The sequence below is a fragment of the Ruditapes philippinarum genome, unplaced genomic scaffold (assembly GCF_026571515.1).
Source record: "Ruditapes philippinarum isolate M1 unplaced genomic scaffold, ASM2657151v2 ctg135_1_1_1_1, whole genome shotgun sequence".
Classification (NCBI taxonomy): domain Eukaryota; kingdom Metazoa; phylum Mollusca; class Bivalvia; order Venerida; family Veneridae; genus Ruditapes; species Ruditapes philippinarum.
Genome location: NW_026862663.1, coordinates 213,652 through 229,686, shown reverse-complemented (window position 1 = coordinate 229,686; position 16,035 = coordinate 213,652). Strand labels below are relative to the sequence as shown.

Here is a 16,035-nt window from a genome sequence, read left to right as displayed (position 1 = left end):
AAACTTTGAAGCCATATATACACAAAAAACAGAATGTAAATCATGAGACAGCTATTTGTTATTCACATGCTAGACAGTTATGTCAATATTTTGGTTTTGTTTTAGACAAAATTTTGATGACTTGAAAGAGGAAAGTTGATTTACATGTCAATATTGATAATCTTTTTGCTGGCTGATTTACTTTATAAGTTTTGGAATGATAAAGCAGTTTAAAGTAGGGATTTATACAATATTTTCTGTTTGGTGTCATGTTTGTTATCAGAATGTGACAAGTGTTATAGACTTGTGATTTATGGGTGAACCACTAAACTTACAGATCCTACCAAAGGGTCATGGCTAAAGTGTCTTCATATGATTTCAGTTGTGGTAAAGTCCGGCACATATACTTAAGAGAGCATGCAGCTTTTACTGATGTTACGTTTTTTAGCTTGACTATTAGAAAATTAGAGAGAGCTATTGTACTCACACTGGTATTAGTGAAGACGTCACCTTCACTCTTTATCTCAAAACTCCTAAATGAAATAGGTTGAATCTTCACACACTTGATTTCATTATTACCTAACATGATGGTAACAGGTCCTATAACTCTTGAGTAACCTATTTAGAGAGTTTACTATCCCTTTTCTTACTGTGAAGCACTGAGAATTATATAGGTTTAATGTGCTGTTTCTGCTTTTTTTCTGCCATATAAGGATTGGTTTGAACAGAAGTTTTGTCATTCTATACGTCAGTGTGTGTTCATGAATGTCATGTTTTTGTATAAATTATAGGAGGCTTAGAGTTCATTTTTAAGGTTTTAAGTAAGAAGTTAAAATGACGTAGGCAGCCACTCTAAATCTTCAATTTTGAACCCTAATTACAAGGTTTAGAGATCAAGTGGGTCCATTAGTGTGACATACTTGAACATATATCATAATCCAGTCACTATTCTTATCATGAACTAATATAATTTTTTTGTCACTTTATGTCTTTAAGAGTGTCATATAAGGCAAGTTTTAAGTTTTTACCCATGCAGAGGTAGCAAAATTAATTGACCATATTGCCAAGGTTGTCTAAGCAAAAATTTTCAAGAACTTACTATACAAATATCAGGCAAGTTAAGAAATGCTTCAGATAAGAAGTGGGCAAGTATGGTAAGTCAAAATTAGATTCTGCCAGCGCTGCTATGTGACCAGTGCTGTCTGATCATGATCTGCACTGTTCTCTATTCAGTCTTGACAGGTTGTATCTAAAATGATGATGATTGAAAGATTGGCAATTCAATTTTATAACAATTTTAACCAAACCAATACAACCTAGCTTTACTATGTCAAAGGCAGTGTCATGCCAATTGTTCTGGATTTGTAAACAAAGCATATGTTACAGTAGAAGATCAGTTATTTTGATAAAAAAAATAAATGTAGAGATGGGCCAAAATGTCAATCCCTGTGGTAGGTTGCTGAGTTTAGGATGTCTTTGCTATAGAAAGAAACAGTATTATTCTTGTATGTTTACTGTATGGTATGTGATTTTTGTATTGTATTGCTTAGAGAGGGGAATGTAAACAATGTAACAGATAGTTCATGTAATGTATAAATTGTCTTTTAAACCTATCACATTACGGTCTAATTGAACGTGTAAAAGAAGAAAGAATCCTGTATATTTCAAGTATTTGTATTGTTAAACCATACTTTATTACATTGTCATAAAATTTAAATGTCTTTGTAAAGGTGTTTTATTGTGGATTTGTTTTAAGGATCGTGTTAGAATATGATGGAATTTTAAACGTTTGAAAGCAAAATAGTAAGTTACAATTTAGACACATTTGATAATTATAATTAAATTATATAATAATTATTAGAAAAAAAGCAGATTTGATTGGTTTTTTTCCTCTGAAATTCATGTTATTGTTTTTTCCCATGCATTGGGGATAATTGATCTGTATATTGTCCTCTACCATATGATGTCTATTATACAAGAAATAACCTGGATGAAAAACTGTGTAATATTAGAAAAAAAAGAAAATTCCAAAGTTGGGAAACCTGAGGCTGTCTGTTTTCGTAGCAAAATAATTAAAGTATGAACATTTTAAAGAGACATTTCAATTTATTTAAACTATTTTATCATATTTTAGTGTGATAATTTGAAATAATAGTAGAACATTAGATTTTCTGTTATTTTCTGGAGGCATGCTGCTTTAAACTGTCTGAAATAATAATGAAATTCTGTGTAACTAATTTTCTCTTTTCCAATAAATGATTTAAAAAAATGATGAACCAGCATAAGGCTAGCTGCAAGCATCAGACTATTATGTAGTGTTGGCTGATGAGCTTCTCATTTTGATGTTCCCATATTGATAATGGCATGTCCTAGAAAATTACATCTATTTCATAAGTGTTGATACTATTGTATTTAGTAACCAAATCCAGTAACGATTTAGTATACCCTTACCTGTATCAAAAATCAACTGAAATCTGAGAATGTTGAAAAAAATCTGTAGTGACAGCTGAAAGTTACCTTGACATGTTGAAAATGTCATGTAATTGTAACTGTGAATTAGGACAAGCAAGTTGCAATGTAAACTGTTTTTATGGGTCATTAAAATTTTAATGAACACCCTTTTCCTGCACATACTGTATCAATTTGCATATTTCAAGAGTATCAAATATGTATCTTATTGTAATTGACTCGAAACTGACACTTTGATACAATATATATTATAGTTGATATACAGTAGATATACAGAATGTAATCTGGCTTGCTTCAGAATCATGACCAGCTTTAGTATGGTTAAAGATATAAATATACCTACAGGGCTGCTACATCACCCATTTTTGTGTGTATGTTAAATTATTCAGAATTGTTTTAGTATTAATATAATAATATCTCAGTTATACATTTTAAAACTAAGCTAACTTAGTTAAGATGTTGAAATAGAAATTGCTTGTTTCAACTCTCTACTTTTAGATAGCTTTGGTGATTTAAGCCTGAGTCAATGACTACCAAGTACAAGTGTTTTGACACCAATAGCAAGGCAATCCACAATGAAGGGGGCTGGTTGAAAAATGTTTACATATGCTTAATTTTGATGAAAACTTTTGCACCATTTTCAAGTCCTGTTCTTTGACTATGCTAAATGTGTGTCATTTGAGGTCATACATGGTTGTGTCATTTGAGGTCAAACATGGTTGTGTCATTTGAGGTCAAACATGGTTGTGTCATTTGAGGTCATACATGGTTGTGTCATTTGAGGTCATACATGGTTGTGTCATTTGAGGTCATACATGGTTGTGACCCTGTGAGCATAAGCACACGTTCCAGGCACCATAACAACTTGTCAACAATGACGTCCCCATTATAAATATTAAAAGGATAAAGTACAATGATTACTTCATTTAGATCAGATGTTTATGCTATTTATGTGGAAAGAGAAACAAATTATGAAGACCTTGTGTATAAAAGAGCATTAATACTAAAATTGTCTGATTGTTTAATCATCTCTACTCACAGACACATACTTTGTTCAATAAATACAAAAATATTTGTTTGCACCATATGTTTTCTCTAGAGAAAATGCACAGGAATCTTTGTGATGTCATTCTGTTCTTTCCCATGTATCTGCTGTGATAAAAAAACATGCACGGGAAAATCTATATTGTATGCCTGTTTCTGTGCATTGATAATTAACTCAGCAGCATAATTATTTAAACATTAACTCTTTCAATGCAATCACTTTGATGCCATTAAATTGCAGAAAAATGTCAAGGGTATAAAGCCTGTAACTGCCTGTACCAAGGAACCGAATCTGTCCAAGCAACATCTATTGACAGAATTTTTTTTTTTTATCTCAACTCCTGAAGTTCAGCAATTAAAACAGTATTTGATTTTCTTTACATAAGCACATTGCAGAAATTAATGGATGAACCAGTCATATTAACGTATAAAATTAACTATCATGAAGTCTGTATTATAACCTTAATTTTACCTGCATGCACAGAACCTCTTGAAAGCCAGTCACCTGCTGCTCTTTTCTCACCTTGATTGCATAGCAAACAAAGACCTTCTTCCATTTATGTCCATTTATGGTCAGTGTCAAGTGTTAACTGCATTAATCAGCTATATATTGTTATAGGATCATCAGAGTTAGGCTGTTTACCTGTCTGACCATTTATAAGACAGCTGTAGGTGATGACCAGTTTGAATGGCTGTCAGTCAACCCATGTGGTTCTTTAACATTCTGTCACCAGATCAGACTGCAAATTGAAAAGGTTTATACAGTTTGTATGGCAAATGTTATTTCAGCATGTCAAAATTTCAATTACTTTCGTTAATTGCTGATCAAGGTCATTTTTAAAAAGGAGTGAAATTGTATACTAATACCAATATCGTTGTTCATCTGATTCTCAAGTTTGTAAATAACTAACATTCTGTTTGCATTTCTTCTAAGGATTAGAACAGAATTTTGTATTCAAATGAAATGTTAAAAATTGGCTCAATGAATAATTTGTGCTTAATTTTTCAGCCGGCTTATAGATCGAAGATTGTGTTAAAGATAATGAGCATTCAGCAGATTTAGCTGAAACTTAGATGAAAGTTACGGATTATATGAAATTAATTGATGGATTAAAATATGGTGTAATTAATTCATGAGATTAAAAGATTATCTGATTAAAACAGATTTACAAATACTTGTGGGCAATTTAAGACCAGGGGGTGTGTAGTAGGTTTCTATTGGTTTGGTAAAGTTTCAGCAAAATGACTTTTTCATAGTTTTACAATGAAAGAATATGAAGTCGAGAATGGATATAAGCTCAATGAATCATGGATTTATAAATTAACCTGGCTATTGAACAGTGCATATCATCTATTATAAATAATTTCATCAAATGATCATGTTTATAAATATTGTAAATTTTGATCTTGAAATGGATTAAAATCATGTAAATGTATAAAATTAAAAAGGACTGTTTGGATATCCAGAATGATTATGTTTCCAAAAACACAATATAAATGTAAAGCCCACTTTGGATTGTATCCAAAGAATACAAAATATTTATTTATTCTAATCATTCATTGTTTTTTGGTTAATTTGATTGTGGTAATAGCGTAGTAAGTAAACTCATGTTTCAAAATTTGTTCAGAGACGTCTCAATTACCTTTTAATTTCTATTGAATTACAACACCTAAGACAATATGTTTAGAATACTGCATAATAAAACCCTGTATTTGCTTTAAGTGACTTCAATGAAGACATTTAACTTTTAAATGAATTTATTTCAACAATTTACAATGAATGTTTGTATGACAGCTTTATGCAGTTTGGTTCTTTTCTCATTTTAAAGGCTTTATTTGTGTTTAAATAATATATGGGGAACTATAGTTCAAGTTGTGTTTGCAGTTTGTGACAAAATATGATGTATGTAGATGAAATATGTCAGGGAAGAATAAGTGAAATGTTAGAAAAGGTTTATTTTGGGATAAATGTACATTTCAGTGTTTTATTTGACTAAATTCATGTCAAGTGGAAAATGTCATAATATTTCAGTGTGTATATAGTGTGGAATAAAAAAAAAAGAGTTGAAAGTGATCTATACAAAGTAAAATGTGTCATAAAGCACATAAATGCCTTCATGAATTCACAAGCTAGTGTTAATGGCTGACTGTAAAATGGATTTCTAAATGTTATAATAGGTTTTGTCAAAGATTTTTTCACAGGACTTAAGTGGTCATAAAATATAGTAATACTATTTCACTTCTGATTTTAGGGGTATATAAGGAAATGTGGGAGATCTATGTATAAAATGGATATAATTTACAGAAGATTTTATCAGGATATACTATATAATTGCTCTCCGTATATATGGTCATTAACCTTATTGTTGTTGGATTTTCAATGCTATATTTAATTATCTTACAGAGCAGTTTCATTTTGTGTTGAGGAGTTAACCCATAATCTGCTGAAACCGGAAGTGAACTTTATTGGCACAAGTATAGAGCCAGGCCAGCCAGTGCATCCGTGCTGTCTGACAGGACTCTATACTGTTGCCAGCTCATTTTTTGTGTCACTTTAACTTTGAATGGAGTCATTGGACTTATAATTCCAGATTCAGCATGTTAAGGCCTTGTTTGTGTTTAATTAACAGTGATTTAAAAAAAAACTGGGGAAATGGAATTTTAAATCAACTTGAAAATAAGATTTATTGTTTATTATTTGCAGCTCCTTTGTGAAAGTATTTTATGTTCCTTTGTAATTACAGTGACAATTTACTTTTCAGTGAGGTATAATTGAATCAAATTTTTGATAGCAACAGCATAGATTTGACTGTCAGGATCTATTTTCTATCTGAAATTTGTGAGAAATATGGATTTTCAATTTGTAGAGGAATTTGGGAGGAAATTCTGTTGCTGTGCCTGTTTAGAATTGTATAATTTAATAATGAGAGAGCAAAATTGCTTCCTTGTCCATGTATAATGGATGTATGTTGTGTTTTAAATTTATCGTTCCTAAGAGAAGTTTTGTCAGAGTAAATTAGAGAAGCAAGTTTAATTAATGCCTATAAAAGAGGTCTCTTGTCACATTGTGTATTTATAATGCATGTATTCATGTACATCTCAATACTAGACTTACAGTAACTGTTCCTATAACCTGCTATCCTGTTACCTGACCATTAAATTTCTTGCTTTGTCTTTAATTTAAGCAATTAATTTTCAATTATTGAAGGTAAATAATGTAAATGAAGTCAGAAATAACTGCAATAGTGTTAGTCATGGCACATGTATGATTGTCTTTAGATAAACCCTAATCCCAGAGAACATTATTAGATCATGGCAAGACTGAATTTTGGGGATTTAAGTCTGACTCAGTAAAACAGTGGTTAAAAGTCCCATTTGAGTGAAATATAGTGATCAGGTTGCATTTAAAAAGAAAAAATCTCTAACTCCTCTAAAGTAACTTTAAAAAATAGACAAATCTTTAAAATATATTACCGGATGCACTTTTTATTTACCTTCTTTAATTTGATGAAGTAACGCTTTATCAATAAAAATAGACTGTACTGGTCGGGGACCATCAACAGGACACTTTTTGAACATTTTTCCATAAAGATTTTTATAATTTCAAACCTAGAGACCTGAAAATTTGACACAGTACAGCTAGATTCTTCTCCTAACTAACAAACTAGTTTGGCTATTTCTGATTATATTGACACTTTTATCTTAGGCTCGTCAAGGAGGGTAACTATCAAAATTACCTAAATTGTCTACACTACAGTACCATTTGTCCGGACAGATATGTACATGATGTTATCTAATTCATTTAAATGCTTGGGTGTTTTGTTTTTTTTTAATTTAACATGATTAACAATACTTCAGCAGGAAATGCTGATGTTTTGGATATTCTATTGTTTACTCTGCAAATGATTATAGCTCGTATATGAGGTCAGGTATTGCACTCTTAAAATGCCCAAATTTTCAACATCAACATTCTTGAAATAGACATTAAAATATTACCGTAGAAATAAATTTAATTACTTAATAAAAGAAGAAACATGCATTTATTGTTGTTTAAAAATTGACTGATAGATCCACAACCAATGAACAAAGGAAAAAAATAAATTAAGCATTTTTGGGGCTGTCCAGGTTTGGTGGTTGTCCGGTTTTGGTGGTCCCCAACCAGTACTGGAAAAAATAATAAAGGAACGGAAAACTGCTAGGGTCTGATTGAATAATAGTGTAAATTTATACAGGAATGCGGCATGTCTAATAATTGCTTTGATTACTAATAACATTGGCAATGTTCCTTACAAGATATGTGCTGACATTATTATTAGTGTAAAGTATAAACACATTATTTATAAGTGTGAAGTTTTTGGAAATAAGATAAGTATCTGAAGACAAATTATATAATGACAAAAATATGTATCCAGGTGTTGTAAATGTTGAGTTATGTTAATGTATACCTGCTGAACCTTATTACCACTATAACACTGTTATTAATGTTCAATGGAATATACATTGTACAAAATTTGAATTACATCCTGTACGAAAAAGTCTGGGCAGAATGCAGACAGAATCTGTACAGACTTTATTTAGATAACTCTGTACAGAGTCTGTACAGAAAAAAATCTGGTTAAATGAAACAAAGTTGAACCAGAATTCTATTAATAGATTTTAGCAATAAGGATAAAGAACGAAATCTGTACAGATTTTTTCTGAAATATTTAAATTAAGCCGATTATTTTCTGGGCAGAAAAAAATCTGGGCAGAAAAAAAAAATCTGGGCAGAAAAAAAATCTGGGCAGAAAAAAATCTGGGCTTCTTCATATTCTGTACAGAATTAACCCTGTCCATAGGAAATATCTGAAAGGGAATTCTGCACAGAAAAAAATCTGTACAGAAAATATTCTGTACAGATTTTCGTGTTTTTTTTTGGCTCAAAACAAAATCAATTTTCCTTTTGAACATTTCTTATTTATTAATTTTAATTAACAATTTTTATTCATTTCTTTCCTGGAGAGGTCTATCCAATGAGTAATAGCCTTGTTGAGGGCGCTGTCATCAGGAATTGTCTTGACTCTGTCTTTGCACCACACACACATCCTGACATAATCTAGAGTAAAAAAAAGGAATTTGAATTGAAATGTTCATTCTATTATTAAATGATATGCAAATTTTGTAAAATATTTCAAAGTGTATATAAAACAGTTAAAATTGTATCCCTATATACCTTAAGTTTTTTTGCACCAAGTAACATCAAAGTCACTGACTAATAAAACTGTTTACATATATCATCCCTGACCAAAGCTTGTTTTACAAATCTACACAGTCATGAAAATTGCAACAAAACTTAAAATAGGAGAGATTTACAAGTGGCCAATATTCTAAAAATAGAATTGCTGATAAGCACTGACCATAGCAACTGTTGTTGGTTGTACATTCTACACAATTTCCGGGAGTTTTGAATTGATTAATTTAAACTAAATGAATTGAATTAAAGAATAGCAAAACAAAAGCTAAACTATTTATTGCATAATAGAGCAAGAAATTAAAAAAAAAATAGATCTTGACCTATCAACTGATCAAAAAGCAATTTATGAACTAATAATTTCACTGGCCCAGCTTTGACCTCAGTGCATTAATTTTATACTCATTAAACCTCAAATCAGAGTAAATTTAACAAATATAGATAATTCATAGACTATTAAAAGATGTATAAATAATTTCTTTTATTTACAGTGGAAGGTATAACCAAATAATTCAAAGAAAAATTCAAAGAAAACATTGCAAAATCTTACCTCTGGTTTTGATTATAATTCCATCATAATTCCTCTTTGTCCCCTAAATCTGAGAATTTCAAGTCTCTACATGATTGCTCTTCGCAACAACTAACTTGTTAACTAATCATTAGAAAAATAAACTAAACAAAACATATTAATCTTTGCCAATGTGAAGACACTTTGTGTAATAAAACCTCGTGTGGCAGTCTGAGAGATTTGAATTGACCAACAGGGGTTACATGGGGGTTACACCTGATATTACAGAATATCTACCTACTACTCTGAGATTAACTCAGAGTGAAATTCTGGCTAGAAAAGTAAATTCTGTCTCAAGATTTATCTAAGTGTTAAAATTCTGTGTGTCTATGTAAATTCTGCCTCAATTTTTTTTCTAAGTATTGAAATTCTGTCTTGTAAAAATAACTAAGAGCAAAATATCTGTGTGAAAATTTTTCTGTACAGAAAAATTTTTGATTCTGTTTTATTCTGCACAGAAAATCACCTATTTCCTAGGCCGATTCTGTGTCCAATTCTGTGTCGGTGTCAACTCTGTACAGAAAAATGAAAATCTGCCTCTATAACAACCAGAGTTGGTACAGAGTCTGTACAGAATTGGCTCAGAATTTTCGTACAGGATAGTACAGTCAAATTTTGTAATAATTGTTTTTCTGGTTTTTACATCAAATCAAATGTTTTTGGTTATATCTCGGCTGTCAATCCACCTAACCAGTTGTCCTGTATAACTAATGAGTATTTCTGCAAGTTACTAACTACTGATTTATACATGATTTCAAAATCATTTGTTAGAGACAAATGATTATTGGACTTGATATCATCGGATATCAATTGTCACAGAGAAATTACACCTTGATCAAGGATCAAACCAGCGTCCCATTGATCAATGTTGTCCAGTATGAGTGAACAAAACTATCTTGTTGCTTTATCAGCAGTAAAATTTCTTTGTGAAGAACTAAGTTTGAGAAACCATATTATAAAGAAATAAAACAAACTTTCATAGCAGATTCTTAAAACATTGTTATGCCACCGCAGCATCTGCGATGCGGTGGCATATAGCGATTCACCTGTGTGTGTGTGTGTTTGTTTGTGTGTGTGTGTGTGTGTGTGTGTTATATAGATTATATAGTGAACTTAAAAAATCTTCTTGTGAAAAACCAGTAGTCCAATTTCAACCAAACTTGGCAGGATTGATCCTTGGGTGAAGGGCTTCCAAAGTTGTTCAAAGAATTTCATTCCATGCAGAAATCTGGTTGCCATGGCAACCAAAAGGAATTATAAGAACAATTTTAAAAAATCTTCTTGTAAAGACCCAAAAGGCCTAGAGCTTAGATATTTTGCATAAGGCATTGTCTGGTAGACCTCTACCAAGATTGTTCAAATTATAGCCCTGGGGTCAAAATCGGCCCCGCCCCGGGGTCATTGATTTTCACTATATGTACATATAGTAAAAACTTAAAATACCTTATTGTAAAGACCCAAATAGCCTAGAGCTTAGATATTTTGCATAAGGCATTGTCTGGTAGACCTCTACCAACATTGTTCAAATTATAGCCCTGGGGTCAAAATCGGCCCCGCCCCGGGTCATTGTTATATAGATTATATAGTGAACGTAAAAAATCTTCTTGTGAAAAACCAATAGTCCAATTTCAACCAAACTTGGCAGGATTGATCCTTGGGTGAAGGGCTTCCAAAGTTGTTCAAAGAATTTCATTCCATGCAGAAATCTGGTTGCCATGGCAACCAAAAGGAATTATAAGAATAAATTTAAAAAATCTTCTTGTAAAGACCCAAAAGGCCTAGAGCTTAGATATTTTGCGTAAGGCATTGTCTGGTAGACCTCTACCAAGATTGTTCAAATTATAGCCCTGGGGTCAAAATCGGCCCTGCCCCGGGGTCATTGATTTTCACTATATGTACATATAGTAAAAACTTAAAATACCTTATTGTAAAGACCCAAATAGCCTAAAGCTTAGATGTTTTGCATAAGGCATTGCCTGGTAGACCTCTACCAAGATTGTTCAAATTATAGCCCTAGGGTCAAAATCGGCCCCGCCCCGGGGATCTTTGATTTTCACTATATGTACATATAGTAAAAACTTTAAATACCTAATTGTAAAGACCCAAAAGGCCTAGAGCATAAGGCATTGTGTTGTAGACCTCTACCCAGATTGTTCAAATTATAGCCCTGGGGTCAAAATCGGCCCTGCCCCGGGGGTCATTGGTTTTCGTTATATGTATATAGTAAAAACTTTAAAAAAATTAACTTCTAGCAATTGACAAATGCTAGAGGTTAGATATTTTGCATGAAACATTGTGTAGTGAACCTCTAGCAAGATTGTTCAAATTATAGCCCTGGGGTCAAAATTGCCCCCGCCCCGGGGGTCATTGATTTTCAATATATACATATAGTAAAAAATCAAAAAATCTTATTGTCTGTAGGTACAAGGTACAAGGCTTCAAAAACTTAAAATACCTTCTTGTAAATGCCCAAAAGGCCTAGAGCTTGGGTATTAATGCGGTGGCATAGCATTTTTCTCAAATGCAATCTTGTTTGGTCTAAGGTTAAGGGTGCATACTTGACCTGCTACCACTGTTGATCTTTTAGATAAAGGAGAAACAAGTAAGATTATAAACAAACATGATGCAGATAAAAGATGATTATATATAGATTTATATTTATTTACATTATGATACCAGTACATACATATATGAGATAGCACCAAATCACTTCCCAATATTACTCCCTCTATACCTGTTTTGTTTGGGTCCATATTGCGACACCTGAGTGCAGTAACAGTTTATCTCCCATTAAATTATATAAAGAGTTAACCCGTTGTTGCACGTAGGTGAATTTGACACTTATTTTGATCATAAAACTGTGAAATATTTCATTGATTTTGATATGATAATATGTAATGAATTCGGGGAAATGATGTTACAAGGTAACGTTATCACAGTTTCAAGCAGACATTATATTTTGGATGTGCATGTGTTGTACCAGATATAAGCAGAAGGAAGCAGCATGAAGGGCTGAACCTTGTCTTACACCTGATGCTCATAAAATTGTTTCATCTCAGTTTTTAATGTACAAACACTTAGATATTAATGAGATTGTAATGATAAAATAGTGTATTAAGTGTAGGTATGAACTATGATCCTGCTGTTGATCTACTGGAAAATATTAAACAGATTTTTATTCACAGCAAAGTGGGCAAGATCAGATTCATTGCTATAATAGGGTTACCTGTGAGACACTGTCCAGTTAGCATACCACCATGAAAAAAGTGAAGAAAATATAAACGATTTGCTGATAATTCAGTTAGTCCAGTTTTGAAAACTGAAGTATTTAAGTTAACAGTTCTGTATGGGAATTAGATTTAGATTGTAAAATATTTAGAATTCTGTATCACATAAAAAAGGTGACAAATTGTTGTCTTGGGATTTGTTTTGTCAAATATATTATCTCTTTAATCCATTGGCTTCTTCACAAATGGTATTCTCAGGTGATTTTGTCTCCTTGATTAAATTTAGTCACATGATATATAGCCTTTTAAGTAATGAAATGTAACATAATTTAAGATACACTGGATAAATTATAAATGATGTAGTTTGAAAATGACGCTTCCTGATAAATATTAATATTACTCAGGCTGTCTTCTAGCTTCTTGAAATGTTGAAGGGCATTTCATAGGCTGTTTTCTAGCTTCTTCAAATGTTGAAGGGCATTGCTCAGCCTGTTTTCTAGCTTCTTCAAATGTTGAAGGGCATTGCTCAGCCTGTTTTCTAGCTTCTTTAAATGTTGAAGGGCATTGCTCAGCCTGTTTTCTAGCTTCTTCAAATGTTAAAGGGCATTGCTCAGGCTGTTTTCTATATAGGTTCTTGGCATTGTTCAAACCGTCTTCTTGCTTCTTTAAATGTCAGGGAGTGTTTGACGCTAGCAGATTTTATATGTACCTAAGGCAGTTACTGTAACTTACACATATCATCCACTTGTAACATTTATTTTTGTAATTTTTCTCAAGTGACTTATAAAATAAAACAATACTTTAGCCTAATTTCATAACTTAACAAAATTTGGGTCATACTGTTTCCTATTTGACTGTTAGCTTCTAAGTTTTCAAGCGTTTGAGTTTCCTCTGGAGTTAATTAAGACTACTCAGTTTCACCAGGCACTTAAATCTAAATTTTTATCACATGCATTTCATTCATGTTTGAATATTTCTTCACATAATAAACTGTAAATTTGTTTTCTCAAAATAAACCATGGGAAACATGTCATTCTACTCTTGATTTCTAGACAGCTTGATTCTTATCAGCTTATAACAGAATTTGAGGCATTTTGAAAATATGCTAAAAATTGAAATGTGCTTTTTTTCCCCTGACTGGACAATCATGCAGTTTATCTGTGCACAACACTGCCTTTCTATATGAAGATAAGAACAGAGTTGGCTCATCTTCAGATGTGTGAGGTGACATGGTTGAGGGGTTGTAATTTAGCACCCAGGTTCTAAGTTAGATCACTTGAATCATAATATTTATCTTCTATATCTATATCAATTCCAGGTGCTGCTCTCATTCTGAATGATCAGATATTTCACTGTCTTGTCTTTGTAAACATCTCGGAAAAATCATTCTGATAAGTTTATTCAGTTTTCATTTACTAAATTTCTTGTTCTCCATTAACATATGTCAGTTAGAGCATCATCATCGTTGTTTGACTGGCGTGGGTTCCAGTTTCATTTTGTTGTCATGTGGCGCAGGAATGTGCCGTCTCCATACATTTTATTGATCTCTCTACCCATCATAAAAGGTCATTAATGGTATTAGAGAATAAACTCTGCTGGAGTTGAATGGAGGAAATTTGTTCCTGTAACAATTACATTGAAAATTGAATTCCATTAGTTCTTTGAATGGTAATTATAGAATGAAACAGTTGATTTTAAGTTTCTATTTTTAGTTACATGAAAAAAAGCTTTTGTTGGAGAAAAAAAGTCTTTGATAAAAATAAGGCATCAGAAATTCAAGCAGCATTTCTGTTCTATTTTTGGCTTGTCAATGTGATTTTGTCATTAATATATATATTTTTGAAAATTGAGTAATGTTTTAAGGTATAATTAGCTAATTGAAGAGGATGTTGAGATGTTTGGTAAAATTGGCATGGACAGTAATATGCATTCATTTCTTTGTTGGTGATAAAATCCTTCAATTTTCTTTCATGTGGAAAATAAATAAGGTTTATTTGGTGACAAATGTATGCATGGAATGACAACTTTTAGATCTGAAATTTAAGATATGCACTTGACAAATAAAAGGCCAACTTTGCATGAATATAACAAAGTTTGTTTTGTACTGTATCACTTGTAGACGGGTCCTTGGTTTTCAGTGTACTCTCTCAATCTACCCATGCAAAAAGCCACAAAACCAGTGTAATGTATTTTATGTATTAACCATTAACATAATTTAGTGCAGATATAGCTTAAATTACCAGAAATATTAGCTACTATATTTTAAATAAAGTTATAGAAATTCAGACATTTTTATTTAATTGCTGAAGGAAGAGGAAGTTAAATTAACTGTTAAATGTTTTAATGTATATAGATATATAGATGTTTAGAATTGATAAACAAAATAGCAATATACTGATAAAAGTTTGTTTACTTTAATACAAGCGATTTATACTGCAATATTTAAACATTTGTTGCGGATTAAATTAATGCTGGTTTTTCGTTTCTTTAATATTTCCAAGAAGTATAAAGGAATCTTGGTTTTCTTGGAGATAATTTGTTAAAGCTAGGTTACAAATTAGTCTTGTTTTGATGTTTTCTTAAAATGATATTTATAAAATATATGTTTGATACAACGTAACTTTGCTGTTTTATGAATATTTGTTTCATAGCCAATATTATTCAACTTTGTTTGATATATTAAAGCATGAAAGTTATGTTGGGCAGGTGGGGAGGGTAAGGTCATGTCTAATCACATGTTGGAATATGTTTATATTTATGTTATCATCATCACCTGTAGTAAATGAAGCATACCATAATGTGATACCTGTAACTGGTGTACTCTGAACCTACAAAAGATTATACTAACTGATAAATAAATGATAAATCAACCCAAAATATGATTCAAACACATTTATTAGTCAGCATTTACCTAGTTACCAGTGTGTATTATTGTTATTATCTAAGCATCACCTTGCAAGGATACATGGTGGGATTGTGCTATAGTTGTTATCATTCCTTGTTATCTATAGTTCCTTATAGTCATACACATATTGTTTTAAGAGTGACATTTTGAATATTGATGGTAAAAAAAGGAGAAATAGTTTAATTTGAGTAAATTGTCAACACAATGTGTTCAGTGTCAGTAAAATTTGGAATTTACAGGTTATTATAATAACCGTGTGCTTTATTCAAAAACTGATTAAGAAATAGTGATTAAAATAAAACTGGAATTTTCAATAAATTTATTCTTTTCAAAACTGTGTATGGGTATTTACGTAAGTTAAACAACCTTGGAATATATTTTAAGATTTCTAGGTTTTCCTGTTTTACATATCACTGTTGTGTTCTAGCATTTTATGTTGCATATAACATATGATAATTATCTGCATATTTATTGCTTAATTTTCATTAATTTTTGCTGTATATAATAAATTCCTGTCTAAAGTCTCGGTTGTATTAAGTGTATTAGACAAAGACTATTTTGTTACGATACGCTTGATAAAATTAGACATGCAAAATATGCAGCGATCAGTAAT

General features: G+C 31.5%; 1 protein-coding gene across 19 annotated transcripts in view; it reads left to right on the top strand.

The window, feature by feature from the left end:
- LOC132719778 (rap guanine nucleotide exchange factor 6-like) overlaps nucleotides 1-16,035 on the top strand; it is a 92,556-nt gene that overhangs the window by 21,834 nt on the left and 54,687 nt on the right. The gene's annotated exons all lie outside the window — the stretch shown is intronic.